Genomic DNA, 17,302 nt, shown 5'->3' with positions numbered 1-17,302 from the left:
GAGCACAACCAAAGGGAATGGCAGGCTCCCTGCTGAGCAAGGAACCGGATGTAGGACTTAATCCCAGGATCCTGGGATCATGACCTGAGCCAAAGGCAGATGCTTAACCCATTGAGCCACCCAGGTAATCCTACAACTTTTCTTTACATTTGGAATTTTTTTTAAGTTTAATAATAATAATAATGCACATAGTTGTCGTTGTGGGCTTGGTTTGAATTATTTTATCCCAAACACACACACACACACACACACGCACTTAACTGAGATACATGGAAGTAATTCATCTGGGGTAGGGGAGTAACAAGAGGGCTAATTTGGGAGGGTATGGGCATGTCCCTCATGCTTAATGGAAGACAGGCAGGGGAGCAGACCATGGTAATGGGTCTCAGAAATGGAAGATGGTTCCTGAGGCTTGTGAGCTGAATACTGAGATTTCTGGGAGGTCAGTCTGCCGTCAGGCATGGCCCGTAGATGTAGACATGAATGTGGTCCTAGTAAAATGTAACCTCCAAATTGTAAACAATGGAAGATAGAAGGGACACCATTAGAAACTGCCCAGGAGAAGATGGGTACATGAGGGATATGGGATTCACGGGGTCGAAATGAGACTTGGAGGTACATGTGCGGTTCTGGAAATAACGTGTCCTTTGCTGGTGCATTATTTAAAGCATCCAGTAAGAGATTTGCTGCATTTGCGGTAGCTGTAGGGGCTGAATATTACCTAAAAGAAAGATAAGGATCATCACTGAAGATAAAATCTAGAGGTATCTTAGAGGCTTCCTAACTCTTTTATCAAAATAAGATTTCTTCTGGGACACCTGGGTGGCTCAGTTGGTTAGGCATCTGCCTTGTCTTGGGTTGTGATCCTAGGATCATGGGATCGAGTCCCGCCAGGCTCCCTGCCCCACGGGGGCAAGGGAGGGCTACTTCTTCATCTTCTCCCTGCTTGTGCTCTCTCTCACCAACTCCATCTGTCTGTATCTCTCAAATAAATAAAATTTTTAAAAAATAATAAAGTTTCTTCGCAGTAAAATAACAACAACAAACTCACGAAGTGTAAAATGGTGTAACCTCCTTGTTCATATCACATCACCTTGTTAGTCTCATTTCCTTTCCTCCTGTTGAAATGTGAAACACTGTGGCCAGTCCCCACGCAGATACTTTGGCTCTTTTGTTTCAGCCACTAAATCCCATCAGCCAGCACACTGATTATCATCGTCAATCTCTTCTTAATCTTAATTCCAAAACGAACTCCTGTTTGGAGATTCGAGTTTTAGTTTGTATTTCAATAGCTCATATAGGCTTATTTTTCTATCGTGAACAAACTAAAAAAACTTCTATATTTTTTAAACTAGACAATTTGAAAACTACCTGTCAATAAACAAGCCAACAGACCACCATTGAAGAGGAAACTTTCTCGAATGAACAAGGCGGGGATGCCTGTGGTAACAGGAATAGGACTGTCATAGCTCGCAGGAGTTATGGTTACAGATGGAAACACATTTTAGAATGGTAGGTGATCTTTGTTCTTTTGTTTTGTTTCTCTTTCTGTTTTTCTCCCCTGCAGAAAGCTTTATTGCTTCCGCTGGGCCTACAGCGTGGGAGAGGGTTCCAGCGGGTTAAAAAGCTACCTAGTGATGGGGCGCCTGAGTGGCTCAGTCAGTTGAGCATCTGTCTTTGGCTCAGGTGATGATCCCAGGGTCCTGGGATCAAGTTCCACATCGGGCTCCCCTCTCAGCGGGGAGCCTGCTTTTCCCTCTCCCTCTGCCTCTGCCGCACCCCCTGTGTTTACTCTCTCTCTCAAATTAATAAATAAAATCTTTTTTTAAAAAAGCAGGGCCTGCTTCAGTTTTTCCTCTGGACCCATGGTGGCTTCTGTGGTGTCCTGGGTTTTCCCCCACTCATCTTGGGATGGCTTCTGTAAGTCATGGAAGATAACGTAGCTGCTGCTCTGGTTTCGCCTCTTCGCGACATACTCAGCACACACATGCTTCTCAGCCAAACTGTGAGGGAAGCGGTGTACTTCCTCCAGGGCCACAGCCTCACGGTGAAAATGGAAGCCCAAAGGGAGGTAAGTGTAGGAGGCTCCCAGATGCATTGACCAGGGGGGTTGATGGCGGACCATACCTTGGTGGAATCATTCTGGTAAATCTGGAAGCTCATGGTTGACCAGTAGTAAGGAGCTAAACTCAACCTACAGAGTTGGCCCAAGATGGCCAAGAAGATAGTTCTGAAAGTTGCATCTGGAAAAGAGGTTGGAAGGGGCCAGAGGCTGGAAGAAAGGGGTATCCCTGGGTCTGTTGCAACCAAACACTGCTGAAGCAAGAGACGGGTCCACGGGCCCACTGGTAGGTCACCTTTGACGTGGGTATAAGAAGTGCTGTGTCCTGTACCAACAGGACAGGTGGAATACAACTCAACCACGAAAGGCCATCTAAAAAGGACGTGCTATATTTATTATTTATTGCCATAATGTTAAAACTTTTATGTTATGGGAACTTTCAAATACCGCAATGAACAGATGTATTATATTTAGCTTTGCCTTTGAAACCTCCCACTGGTCTGGCCTTTGTAAAAGGCAAACCGAAGCCATTCATTCTCCTTCCCAACCCCAGTGCTTCTTGGGACAAGTAAGTAAAAGTAAAACAGACCACAGGGTTGACTATAGCTAAGATGTGGACTTGGCTAAATGATGGTTGGAAGAGACATTGAGGTTTCAAGGTCATGAGGCTCTGGTTAGTATAGTTAGTATGTGAGGCAAATGTATCTGCCCAAGAAGAACCTAATGGAATAAAGAGGTTAATGATGCTTCGAAGCTTATACGTCATTCACCCTCAGGTAGGCATCTACAGTGGGAGGAGATGGTTAATTTTAGTTGAAATGTTCTAGGTTTATTTTATAAGGCTTCCTTTCTTTTATTTTAAAAGCATATATTTATAATCAAGTATTAACTTTGCCCCCCAAACTAAAAATAGTAGCGGTAACAAGAAAGGTAAACATTTTTCAAAGCCATCTTTGTTAAGAAACTTCTTAGGATGCCTTGGTGGGTCAGTCAGTCTAGCATCTCCCTCTGGCTCAGGTCATGATCTCCAGGTCCCGCGATCGAGCCCCGAATCAGGCTCCCTGCTCAGTGGGGAGTCTGCTTCTCTCTTTCCCTCCGCCCTTCCCCACAAGTCATGAGCATGTGCTCTCTCTCTCAAATAAATAAATAGATAAAATCTTTAAAATAAAAAAAAAACTTTTTGGGAGAACAAAACTGCTTTCTAGGTACTCATGTCAAAATTTAGGTCTTAGTTAACCTCAGCTTCTGTAGCTTAATTTTCCTGCCCTTGGAGTCTTCTGTTTCCTCAGTGAGTGGTCATTCTAGGGCGCCTTGGGAGAAGTCACTGAAGAAACAGTTCTGAAAGGCACAGAAAAAAAGGGATATCAGAGAGTATGTGAGTTGTGTCGGGGGACATGGGGACATGAGCTTAAGACACAGAATCTGTCTTACTGCAGTCGCACACAGATGTTTGTACAAGGGGGTTTTATTGTACTGTTGGCGTAGTGAGCATTAGGAATAAATTAAATACCCATCATCACACAACTGATCTAGTTAATTGTTTGCCGGTACCGTGAAATATTTTTCAACTATTAAAAGGCATGACATAGGGGCACCAGGCTGGCTCAGTGGGTTAAGCCTCTGCCTTCAGCTCAGGTCATGATCTCAGGGTCCTGGGGTGGAGCCCCACATTGGGCTCTCTGCTCGGCAGGGAGCCTGCTTCCCCCCTCTCTCTCTGCTTGCCTTTGTGCCTACTTGTGATCTCTCGCTCTGTCCAACAAATAAATAAAATCTTAAAAAAAATAAAAGGCATGACATAGAGGTAAATGCACTGATGTGGGGAGATTCCCAAGACATATTATTAAGAGGCAAAAGCAACTTGCCTAACAATGCATACAGCATGACCCTTTTATATTAAAAGTCTGTATAATGGATGTACATGGGTTACATGTAAGTGCAAAGAATGGGGGCAGGAATGGTGACCACCAAAGAACAGTCCTGGCTAATTTAAAGGAGGGATGGAAAAATGGGATGAGGATGCAATTTTTATATTTTATATAAAAATTTTATATTTTATATATTTTATATTTTTGCTTACTAGAATAGATTCCTGCTTGAATCATTTTAGTAACAATGTGTTCATGTTACTTGTATAATTTTGAAAAGATTTATTAATTTATTTGAGAAAGAGAGTGGGGCGGTGAGGGGAAGAGGGAGGAGAGCGACAGTCCTTAAGGAGACTCCCCACTAAGCATGGACTATGACAAGAGATTCAATCTCACAATCCTGAGAGCATGACCAGAGCCGAAATCGAGAGTCACGTTCAACCAACTGAGCCATCCAGGTGTCCTTCACTTGTGTAATTTTTAAAAGACCATTTGAGGGATTCAGTCTTTCCCGAAAACAAGAAGTACTAAATGCATAATGTATGTTGAACCCCTTGTGTGTGTAACTCTTTGATATCTGACCTCATCCTACCATCTCCCCTCAAGAGCTAAAAACAAGAGAGATGATTTCTGTGACAATTCCTCAAGTTCATGGTCAGATCACTTAACTGGCTTGACTTTTTTTTTTTAATCCTACCGTCATAATTAGAGGGTTCTCTCCCTGTCTCTCAGGGCACATCTACTTTCTTTCTTCTTGACTGCTGCATTAACCTGATTTTTCTTAGTCAGGCTCCTCTGACTTGTGTCCACTGTGGCTTACCCTCCTCCTATTAAAGTCTCCAGCCTATAAAATGAGTGTAGGTTCAGCTTTCACTAAATTACTTACTTGGATGAAGGAAGCTGATGAAATGTTCAGTGTTCAGAGTTCTACCGGCAGTTAACAATTCCTCTTGATTACTGGCTTGGTGGTTTTACCTCAAGAAGAGGGAAGTCCTTTGAGTCTAAAGATAGAATAGACTCTGCTCTACAGAAGATTGAGCCAACGAAACTCTACTTAATCTGTGTCTCAGTTCTCTGTTTCTCATGAATTGATGGCTTGTCTCTGCTCCCCATGTCATCAGCTGGAACAACTCAGTTGGAATGATGAAGGATTCATTTTCAAGATGGCTCACTCAAATGGCTGGCATATCGGTGCTTACTTAACTGGGACCTCAGCCAGGGTTGTGGACCAGAGGCCTCGGTTCCTTTCTAGGTGGGTCTCTGCCCAGGATACTTTCGATTTCCTCACAGTATGGCAGCTGGATTCCAAGAGCAGTCATCCCAAGATGTGCATGATATTTTAATGACCTATCCTCAGAAGTTACATAATGTAAATTCTACCATGCTCTATTGGTTGAGAGTCTCAAGCCTACTCATGTTCAAGAGAAGGGGGTATAGACTCTATCTCTTTATTAGGGGCAGTTGTAGACTGTCTATTGGCCACACCTTGCTTTTGAGAGATAGCAGGGTTGATACGGGATCTGAAGTAGAATATGAAAGCAGTGAGGCAAACATGAAGACTGAGAAACTGAACTTCCCAGATCTCCCTCAATCAGATATTCTGTAGTTTGGTTGATATGAATTTTCCAAAGCCCACAACAACAGTTAACTTCAAATGCAAGTGAAGAAAGAATAGCAGTTTTTAAAAAACCTAACCAGGGGCGCCTGGGTGTCTCAGTGGATTAAAGCCTCTGCCTTTGGCTCAGGTCATGATCTCAGGGTCCTGGGATCAAGCCCTACATGGTGCTCTCTGCTCAGCAGGGAGCCTGCCTCCCCATCTCTCTCTGCCTGCCTCTCTGCCTACTTGTGATCTCTGTCTGTCAAATAAATAAATAAAATCTTTTAAAAAAAAAAAACTAACCAATCATGCAACTCTTCAAAAAAAAATTCAACCCAATTTCAATATCCAATTAAGGTTATGTATTACTTATTTATATTTGACTTGTCTAAACTTATCTTTCACAAAGGAAGTAGAGAGTTATATCCCACTACCTTATTTATTAAGTGCAAGGTAAAAGTTTACTGAGATTTTGAATTAAAGTAGATAGAGTTATTATTAAGATTATGGTGAACATTTATAGAAATAAACTAAGTGAAGTATAGTGGCAGGTAGTGAGGGTGATATTTGGACTGGCACTGGGGCAAAGTAAGCAGAGGCGGGTGTAAGTGAACAAATGGACTAAATCTGTGCATGGAGAAGGAGAAAGAAGAATCACCACCCCCACAGAACAGGCAAATAGGCTAATCTAGAGAGACAAAGCATACACTAGTGATCTCTTAGAGGGGAATGACTGCTGGTGGCCAGTGTTTTGCAGGAGAAGAGGGGATGAAATGTTTTAGAATTGATTGTGGTGGTGGTTGAGCTTTATGGTATATGAATTATATTTCAATAGAGGTGATATTTTGAAAAAGTTAACCTAAAATGGAATATAAATAAAAATACATATATGTGTAGATTTGGGAAAAAAAAACCCAAATGCACCAACTGCGTGTTCACCACTGTGTCCCTATTCTTTCTCCCAAATCATGCAACACCTTTTGCTATCCTCTTCTGTATCCTTCCAGGGCTTTAAAAATGCATATATAAGCAAATATGAACATATATTCTTTTGTTCTTTCCTTTCCTGCACATCAGAGAGCAATTGTATAAACTTCTCTGCGCTTTTTTTTTTCCCTTACACAAAATATATCGGAGCTCTTTCCATGTTAGCAGAGAACATCCTCATTCGTGTTCACAGTACACAGTCTTCCATTGTGTGGATGGGTATTCTGTTTATTTAGCCCGTCTTCCACTGATGAACCTTTGGGTTATTTCCATGTTTTTTTTTTTTTAATTTTATTTATTTATGAGAGAGAGAGAGAGAGAGAGCAAGCGGGAGGAGCTTGGGGGGAGGAGCAGAGGAGGAGGGGACAGAGGAGGAAAAAAATCTCAAGCAGACTCCATGCTGGGTGCGGATCCCCCACATAGGGCTTGATCCCAGGACCCCAAGATCATGGCCTGAGCCAAAACCAAGTGCCAGATGCCCAACTGACTGAACCACCCAGGTGTCCCCTTTCAGGTTATTGGGTTGTTATAATGAGCAACCATATATATGTGTCATTTCATATATTAGCAGACAAATCTGGGAGATGAAGTGAGATCACTAGATGAGAAAGTAAATACATTCATAATTTTGATAGGTATCAGCATATTGATCCTATTTTTTTTTTTAAAGATTTTATTTATTTATTTGACAGACAGAGATCACAAGGAGGCAGAGAGGCAGGCAGAGAGAGAGAGGAAGAGAAGCTGGCCTCCTGCTGAGCAGAGAGCCCGACGCGGGGCTCGATCCCAGGACCCTGGGATCATGACCTGAGCGAAAGCAGAGGCCCTTAACCCACTGAGCCACCCAGGCGCCCCATATTGATCCTATTTTGATAGGTGTCAGTGTATTGACCCCTACCGGCAATGTATAATCCTTCTAGTTTCCCCATACATTTGCCTACATATTGTGTTGCCAAACTTTCTATCCAGTTGGTGAAATGGTATTATCGACATAGTTCTAATATGCTTTTATTATTAATGAGGTCAAGCTTTTTTTTAAAAAAGATGTTTTTTTTTTTAAGGTTTTATATATTTATTTGACAGACAGATCACAAGTAGGCAGAGAGGCAGGCAGAGAGAGAGGAAGGGAAGCAGGCTCCCTGCTGAGCAGAGAACCGGATGTGGGGCTCAATGTGGGGCTCGATCCCAGGATGCTGGGATCATGACCTGAGCCGAAGGCAGAGGCTTTAACCCACTGAGTCACCCAGGAGCCCCAAAGATTTTATTTATTTATTTGATAGAGAGAGACATCGAGAGAGGGAACACAACCAGGGGGAGTGGGAGAGGGAGAAGCAGGCTTCCAGCTGAGCAGGGACCTTAACATGGGGCTCGATCCCAGGACCCTGGGATCAGGACCTGAACCAAAGGCAGACACTTGACTGAGCTACCCAGGTGCCCCAGAGCCAAACTTTTTATTCATATTTAAGAGCCAACTGTATTTATTTTTCTGTGAACTGTCAATGTTCTGTGACCATTTTTTTCTTATTTGCCATGTATCTTGACTTTGTGTTATTTTTTTTTCCATGCAGAAGTTTTTGATTTTTATTTAATCAAGTTTATCAGTGTTTTCTTTCATGGTTCTAGATTTTGGGTAATGGTGAGAAAGGCTTCTCCTCTCCAAGGTCACGGAAGAATCCACTCATGGTGTTCTCTGGTACTTTTATGACTCATTTACTAAGTGCTTTGAAATCTTTACCAAAATAAAGAGTTGAAAGGAAAAGGAAAGCAGTGAGCAATATTTAAGACTAATACTTACTAAGAATAAACCTAGCAGGGGCACCTGGGTGGCTCAGTCAGTTAAGCATCTGCCTTTGGCTCAGTCATGATCCCAGGGTCCTGCTCTCTGGGAGACTTTTTTCTCCCTTTCCCTCTGGCACTTGCCCTGCTTATGCTCTCTCTCTCTCTCTCTCTCAAATAAATAAATAAAATCTTAAAAAAAAAAGAATAAGGCTAGCAATATTTAAGACTAACACGTGAAGAGATCCAGAGATGATAGCTTATTTTATATAAGCAAAGCTTGATTAACAATTTTAACAATAATAAATATTAAATGCCATTAAACTTTAACCAGTTAGGAAATGCTCTTGTATACAAAGATGGATATTTTGGAACAGTTATCAGCTAAGTCTTAAAGAGTTCTCAGGTTTGGGCACCTGGGTGGCTCAGTTAGTTAAGCCACTGCCTTCGATTCAGGTCATGATCCCAGAGTCCTGGGATCCAGCTCCATATCTGGCTTCCCCTGCTCTGCAAGGAGCCTGCTTCTCCCTCGCCCTCTACCTACCACTCCCCCTGCTTGTACTTGCTCTCTCTCTCTCCCTGTCAAATAAATAAATAAAATCTTAAAAAAAAAGAAAAAGAATTCTCTGGTTTGAACTTTGCACAATTCTAGAATGGAAAAGAGGTGGGGTCTATTTCCCCACCTGTTGCATCTGGGCTAGCCTTGAGACCTTACTTTGACCAATAAAACATAGCAGAAGTAATAATATATGAATTCTTCTCTTACTCTTGGAATTCAGACACCACGCGAAGAGGACTGGGCCAGCCCGTGGGAGACATGTGGACTGGCCCACAGCCAGCACCAATTCTCACATATGTGAGTGGGGCCGCGCTGAATCATGCTGAATCAACGAACGAGTTCCAGGCCAGCTCCAATTTAACTACAGACGTGTAAGTAACCCCATGGGAGATCAGCCAATCAGCCTCGCTAAGCCCAATTCAAATAGCGGAAGCACAGAATAATGAGCAAATAGTTGCTGTGTGTTCTTTTTTTATTTTTATTTTTATTTTTTTATTTTAAGTGGGCTCCACACCCAGTGTGGGTCTTGAACTCACTATCCTGAGGTCAGGAGTTGCATAATCTTCTGACTGAGCCAGCCAGGCACCCCCACATGGTTGCGGTTTTAAGTCACTGTTTTGAGGCTTTGATTTGTTACACAGCAATAAATAACTCATACACATGTCTTTCTGGGTAGTTATGAATAAAGAAATAAGATAATACAAAATACTGAAAGACAGTTTCGTTCATTAATCTGTTCATTCCCATCCTATGACCTGCAGAAAGGATTTTTTTTTTAAAAGATTTTATTTATTTATTTGACACAGAGAGATCACAAGTAGAGAGAGAGGCAGGCAGAGAGAGAGGAGGGAGCAGGCTCCCCGCTGAGCAGAGAGCCCGATGCGGGACTCGATCCCAGGACCCTGAGATCATGACCTGAGCCGAAGACAGCGGCTTAACCCACTGAGCCACCCAGGCGCCCCATGCAGAAAGGATTTGATAACTGCTGTGGTGGGCGGACCCAGTGATCCCTGCCTTCTGTATTCATGTCTTCTACAATCTTGAGTGGGGGCTAAAACTAATGACTGTTTCTAGAAACATCCCTGGTAATGGGATGTCACTCACATGATTATTTTATTGTCTATAAAAGTCCATTATTCTAGTAGATTCACACTAGGGATTCTCCGGGTTGGCTTGAGGAGGTAAGCAGCCCTGTCAAAGGAGGTCACTGACAAGCAACAGCATGGGCCCTCTAGGAAATGTTTAGCCAACAGCCAACAAGAAACAGAAGCCCTTGAGGCACCTGGGTGACTTGGTCAGTTGAGGTCTAACTCTAACTCTCGGTTTTGGCTCAGGTCATGATCTCAGGGTCATGGGATCGAGCCCTGAGTGCGGCTTGAGATTCTGTATCTCTCCCCCCAACTCATGCATGCGTGTTCTCTCTCTCTCTCAAATAAATAAGTAAATAAAATCTTTTTAAAAAGAAAGAGAGGGAGAAAGGAAGGAAGGAAGGAACAGAAACCTTCAGTTCTACAACTACAGGAAGTGAATTCTGCCAATAGTCTGAGCCAGCTTGGAAGGCGATTTTCTTCCAGCTGAGCCTCCAGATGAGAATGCAGCTGAGCGGGCACCTCAGTTTTCTCATTGTGGGTCCCAGAGCTGAGGACCCAGGTAAGCTGGGCCTGACGCCTGGCCCATGGAAACTGTGGGATAATCAGTCCACAGCACAGAAAACTAATACAGATACTCAGATACTCAGAGAGCGTCAGCACGCAATCCTTTAATGGGAAAGCAACCTATGTTCCTAGAAGTAAAACTCTGGTTTGTTAAGAGGAAGACATTTTACAGCTTTAGAAGGTCAATTCTTTCTCATCACACCCTGATTTCTTTAAAATCCTGGACAAGACAGGGCCGCCTGGTTGGCTCAGTTGGTTAAGCATCTGCCTTTGGCTCAAGTCATGATCCACCGGTCCTGGGATCCAGCCCCACTTGGGGGGCTCTGCTCAGTGGGTAGTCTGCTTCTCTCTCCGCCTCTGCCCCCTTGAGCTCAAGCATGCATGCTCTCTCTCAAATAAATAAATAATCTTAAAAAAAAAGAAATCCTGGGACACCGGGGTGGCTCAGTGGGTTAAGCCTCTGCCTTCGGCTCAGGTCATGATCTCAGGGTCCTGGGATCGAGCCCCACATTGGGCTCTCTGCTCAGCAGGGAGCCTGCTTCCCGCGCTCTCTCTCTGTCTCCCTCTCTGCCTACTTGTGATCATCTCTCTATCAAATAAATAAATAAAATCTTAAAAAAAAAAAAAGAAATCCTGGACAGCAAGACATTTATTTTCATGGTTGACTCAGGAACCGAGGATCATTTATTTAGAGAAGAGGGGGGCAGGAACAAATTAAATTTGTATACTTGTGAAAGGGATAATTTTATGCGTAACAATGAGGAAGCTTCCAATTTGCACTGAGTGAAGAAAAAGGGAAGGGTGTAGAGTGCAAGAAAAGCACAGAGGGTTTTACCTAAACCTGAAGAAAATTCTAAGATGGTTTTGGCCTAAAACTTCTAGTCACAGTTAGAGACCCTTACTTTTAAGTCAGGAGATACCCTATCTCCAGGCGAACTGCTTCCCATATCCTGCCTCATATAGACTAACTTAAGGATTTAATTTAAACACTTAGAAAATTTCCTGATGACCATGGTGGGAAGACATCATACTTTATTTGGTAAAACCTGAAATCTTGCCTTTCTAGGTTTCTAGGAAAAATGAGTAGGCTGTTGGAAAAGTGTCAGAAATGTGTATTGTTTGATATCTTGAGAGCTCCTTAAATTTGTAATTCTAGAATTTGTGACAGATTGCTATGTAAACAAAGAACTAGAACTAGAATTATTTTTATAGCTTATCTAGTCTCTGTATTCTTTCCACGTTTACAGTATGTGTTTTCTCAATGAAAGTAAATAAAAATGCTTTGTTCTATATTTGTTTAAAATTTTAAATCCTAGGGCGCCTGGGTGGCTCAGTCGTTAAGTGTCTGCCTTCAGCTCAGGTCATCATCCCAGGGTCCTGGGATAGAGCACCCTGTCAGGCTCCGTGGAGAGCCCGCTTCTCCCTCTCCTACTCTCCCTGCTTGTGTTCCCTCCTGCACTGTGTCTCTCTCTGTCAAATAAATAAATAAAATATTTAAAAAAATTTTTTTTAAAAATCCTAGTCCAAACTTAGTGGTTTAAAAAATATGAGTATAGTATATAGAGAGTTTTATTATCCTGAAAGTATGTTTGTTTTTCATCATCTCCCTATGAGCAAAACTTGTTCAAAACATTTTAACCTAAAAATTAAAAGCACATATTATAAAAAATAAATTTTGAAGGGGCCAAACCTTTTTTTTTCTCACTGATAATAAAGTATTTTAGGACATGTTCCTAGCCAAACCTAATTCAAAAATCCCTAATTTTTGTTACTAACAGACTTATTGAAATATAGTTTATATACCATTCAAGTCACCCTTTTAAGGTATATAACTCAATGTTTTTTAGTATATAGAGTTGTGCACCCACCACCACAACCAATTTTAGAATATTCTCATTACCGCAAAAGAGAAACTCTGGATCCTTTAACAGTCACTCCCCATTCTCCACCCCACTCTCAAACGCCTTAGCCCAAGGCAATCACTAATCTACTTGCCTTTCCTATAGATTTGCTTATTCTGAGCATTTCCTATAAACAGAGTTGTGCAAAATGTGGTCTATGTGATGGCTTCTTCTACTTAGCATGTTTTCAGGGTCTTCATTTATCAGTACCTCATTCCTTTTTTAATTTTTTAAGATTTTATTTATTTATTTATTTGACAGACAGAGATCTCAAGTAGGCAGAGAGGCAGGCAGAGAGAGAGGGAGGAGGAAGCAGGCTCCCTGCTGAGCAGAGAGCCTAATGCCAGGCTTGATCCCAGAACCCTGGGATGATGACCTGAGCTGAAGGCAGAGGCTTAACCCACTGAGCCACCCAGGCACCCCCCTTTTTTTAATCTAATAATATTTCATAGCATGAATACACCACATTTTACTCCTCCATTCACCAGTTGCTGGGGATTTGAGCTGTTTCTGCTTCTTCATTCTTATCAATAATGCTGCTATGGATATTCATGTACAAGTTTTTGTGTAAACATATATTTTTGTTTATCTTGGGTATATAGGTCTATGTGGAATTGCTGGATCATTTGGTAACTCTCTGTTTAAAGCCAAACAGTTTTCTGGAATTAGTGTGCTATTTTATACACCCATAAGTACTCTGTGAGGAGTCCAATTTCTCCATATTGTCAGTAACACTTGTTAATATCTGTCTTTTTCATTACAGCCATTCTAGGGGGTGTGAAGTGGTATCTCCTAGTTTTCACTTGCTTTTCCTTAATGATTTGCAGCATCTTTTCATGTGCTTATTAGCCATTTCTTTATATTCTTTGGAAAAGCATCTATTCACATATTTGCCTATTTTTAATTTGAGTTACTTGTGTTTTTGTTATTGAGTTGTCAGTTATTTATATATTCTGGATATAAGACCATCGTTAGATATACGAATTACAAAAATTTTCTCCTATTATATGGATTGTCTTTTTTTTTTTTAAGACTTTATTTATTTGAGGGAGAGAGAACACAAGCATGGGGTGGGATGGAGGGAGAGAGAGAAGCAGACTCCCTGCTGAGTAGTGGGCCTGATGCGAGGCTCGATGCTGGATCCTGGGATCATGACCTGAGTGAACACAGATGTTTAACCTACTGAGCCACCCAGGCGCCCTATCTTTTCATTTTCTTGGTGGTGTCCTTTGAAGTACATTTTCTTAAATAGTGTTCATTTGATGATATTTATCTATTTTTTTTCTTTTGTCGCTTATATTTTCGGTGTTAAAGCTAAGAAACCTGATCCAAGATCATGAAGATTTATGCCTTTCTTTCTTTTTTTTAAAAATTTTATTTAACAGAGAGAGAGCATAAGTACTTGAGTAGAGGGAGCAGCAGGCGGAGGAAGAAGGAGAAGCAGGCTTCCCGCAGGGCAGGGGTCCCAGTGTTGGGCTCAATCACAGCACCCTGGGATCATGACCTGATCCCAGAAAGCAGACACTTAGCTGACTGAGCCACCCAGGTGCCCCTCCTTGTTTTCTTCTAAACATCTTATATTTTTTATCTCTCACCTTTATTTTTTTTATTACTATTATAAAAGATTTTATTAATTTATTTGAGAGAGAGAGCATGAGAGGGGGGAGGGTCGGCCGAGCAGGGAGCCGATGGGGGACTCAATGCTGGGAGTCCAGGATCAGGACCAGAGCCGAAGGCAGTTGCTTAACCAGCTGAGCCACCCAGGTGCCACCTAGCTCTTACCTTTAGATCTTTGATCCATTCTGAGTTGATTTTTGTACATGATATAAGATAAGGGTTCATCTTCATTCATTTTAAAGATTTTATTTATTTACTTATTAGAGAGAACTGGTGTGTGCATGAATAGAAGTGGGGGGAAGGGCAGAGAGAGAGAGAGACTGAATCTTAAGCAGACTCTGTGCTGAGTGCGGAGCTGGATTCAGGGCTTGATCCCATGACCTAGAGATCATGCCCTGAGCTAAAACCAAGAGTCTGGTGCTTAACCAACTGAGCCACCCAGGCATCCTTTCTTCTTCCTCTTTTTTTTTTTTTTTTTTTAATGTGAATACACAGTTGTCCCTGGGTTCCTAGGATTGAGCCCTGCATCAGGCTCTTTGCTCAGCAGGGAGCCTGCTCCCCCCACCCCCCTGCCTACTTCTTGGCCTACTTGTGATCTCTGTCAAATAAATAAATAAAATATTTTTAAAAAATAAAAAAAATCATGTCTCAGCTGATTCAAGTCTCTCTCATTAGGAAGGGGTTGGATCTGCCTTCAAAGGGACCACCTGATTATGCCAGGCACACGGGGGGCTCCCTCTCTTGATTAACTCAAAGTGAATTAATTAGGGACCTTAACTACATGGGCAGCACCCTCTCCCCTTTTGCCATATTCTAGTAGTTGGTAGCAAGTCACAACTTCTGCCCATACTCAAGGAGAGGGAGTCACACAAGGGCGCAGATACCAGGGCCGCAAGAATCCTGAGGGCTGTGTTGGAATTAGGGCTCTGACTGATGGCTCGGAGACAACAGTGCAACTCCTTCGTATACATCCCTTTTATCATTTTGATTTGTGAAGTGAGTTTCTTATTCAAAAATAAAATAAAATTTTACATCTTTGAAACTCTGCATGGGAGTTTTATGTCTTTTATGACAGAGACCACTCCATGTAGTTTTTTGTACTAACTTCATCGAGTCACTGAGAGATTCCAGTAAGACCCTGGCCTCTGGGGTCAGGCTGTGGAACTTTAAGGAAGCGATTTCATCTCTCTGTGTCTCGATTTCCTTTTCTGCAAAGTGGGGCTGTTATCCCCCATAAGCAGGATGTTGTGAGCAGGAAGTGAGCTACTTGTTAACACAAAATCTGAGTGGCGGACAGCAGTGCTCGCTTCGGCAACGCATAAACTTACTGGCAAACAAGAGTAAGCATCTATTACTTCAGTCGTGGCGGCTAGCGTGACTCGGCAGGTCTGGGCTGGCCTTGGCTAGGCTTGACTCCAAGCTGTGTGTTTGCTTTTGTCCACTTCCTTCTCATTCTCCCGGGGCTAGCAGACAATCCAAAGGAAGTGTCTGCACGGCCACAAAAGACGCTCTTCTCAAGCCAGCAGCCAGGAGCCTAAAAGGAAAAGCACAACGGCCAAAGCCTATTTGATGCCTCTGTTTGCCTCCTATGGGGTAACATCCGGGCCAGCCCCAAGGCGGAGACTGAGGTCAAGCCCAGGGGCAAGGGGTGATGAAGTTTACAGCTTGGTCTAAAGTTAATGTGCAAAAGGGGCCCTTGGGTGGCTCAGTCTGTGGAGACTCCGACTCCTGGTTTCGGCTCAGGTCACGATCTCACGGATGTTGAGATCTAGCCATGGGGTTCCCAGCTCAGCAGGGAATCTGCTTGAGGATCCTCTCCCCCTCTTCTCTTTCTCCCATTCACACACATGCGCGGGCTCTCGCTCTCCAATAAATAAATCTTAAAAACCCCCATTAAATCAATGTGTAAGCATTTAGAGCCATCTCTGGAATATAATAAATGCTCAATAAATCTTTGTAATCATTGCACCAAATTTTTTTTAAAGATTTTATTTATTTCACAGAGAGAGATCACAAGTAGGCAGAGAGGTGGGCAGAGAGAGAGGGGAGGAAGCAGGATCCCTGCTGAGCAGAGAGCCCAATGCGGGGCTCAATCCCAGGACCCTGGGACCATGACCTGAGCCGAAGGCAGAGGCTTTAACTTCCTGAGCCACCCAGGTGCCCCCACACCGAATTTTTTAAAAAAGAAATAAGTTATTGAATGCTCCTAAGAGGTTTGCTAGTTATGTCAGTAATATTGCTATACTTCAGAGCAAAGCTGGGGTAGGAATGTGAAATGGAATAACCACTCTGGAATGCATTTTGGCAGTTTCTTAAAAAGCTAAACACTCATTCCCCATAAGGCCCCAGTTGCACTCCTGGGTATTTATCCCAGATGGAGGAAAACCATGTGCGCCCAAATACATGTGCACAAATGTTTGTAGCAGCTTTATTTGTAATAGACACAATTTGGAAAGAACCCAGAGTCTTTTTTTTTTTTTTTTAAAGAGTTTATTTATTTATTTGACAGAGAGAGATCACAAGCAGGCAGAGAGGCAGGCAGAGAGAGAGGAGGAAGCAGGCTCCCCGCTGAGCAGAGAGCCCAATGCGGGGCTCGATCCCAGGACCCTGAGATCATGACCTGAGCCGAAGGCAGCGGCTTAACCCACTGAGCCACCCAGGCGCCCTGAACCCAGAGTCTTTTAATGGGTGAGTGCGTAAACTGTGGAACCACCCTACCATCCACAATAAAAAAGAACTATCGATACACACAATAGATCTCAAGGGAATAATGCTGAGCGACAAAAGGCAATTTAAAGGCTACTTAGCATATGATTCCATTTACACAGCTTTCTCAAATGACAAAAATGATAGAACAGATGAGTGGTTGCCAGGTTAGTGGTTAGTGGTTAGAGATGGGGGGGTGGGACTGTGGGGGGGTAACATGAGGGATCTTCGTGGTGAGAGAGCAGTGTTCTGTCTTGATTGGTGGTGGTTACACAAACTACACATGTGGTAAAATTGCATAGAACTACATGTGCACACACACACACACACAAATAAATGCATATAAAACCTGTGAAATCTGAATAATGTTGTGGATTATACCAATATTCTTCTCCTGGTTTGGGTATTGTACTATGGTTATATAAGATGTTACCATTGGGGACTACTGGGTTAAAACTACACAAGACCTCTCTGTACTAATTTTACAACCTCTTGTCAATCTATAATTATCTTTTTTTTTTTAGAGAGAGAGCAAGCGGAATGGCTGTGGGCGGTGCAGAGGGAGAGAGAATCCCAT

General features: G+C 42.6%; 1 long non-coding RNA gene across 2 annotated transcripts; it reads left to right on the top strand.

Annotated features, from left to right (window-relative positions):
- The first annotated feature begins 1,360 nt into the window (after positions 1 to 1,360).
- Positions 1,361 to 17,302, top strand: LOC125101309 (uncharacterized). Of its 2 annotated transcripts, XR_007127773.1 has the most exons (5): positions 1,361 to 1,512; positions 1,835 to 2,071; positions 4,998 to 5,179; positions 9,067 to 9,217; positions 17,250 to 17,302. It is a non-coding gene; the product is annotated as an uncharacterized LOC125101309 (long non-coding RNA). The 2 variants fall into 2 exon arrangements; XR_007127774.1 differs by lacking the exon at positions 17,250 to 17,302 and having other exon boundaries at positions 5,049 to 5,179; positions 9,067 to 9,429.

The sequence above is a fragment of the Lutra lutra genome, chromosome 5 (assembly GCF_902655055.1).
Source record: "Lutra lutra chromosome 5, mLutLut1.2, whole genome shotgun sequence".
Lineage (NCBI taxonomy): Eukaryota > Metazoa > Chordata > Mammalia > Carnivora > Mustelidae > Lutra > Lutra lutra.
This window is presented reverse-complemented; position numbering and strand designations above follow the sequence as displayed.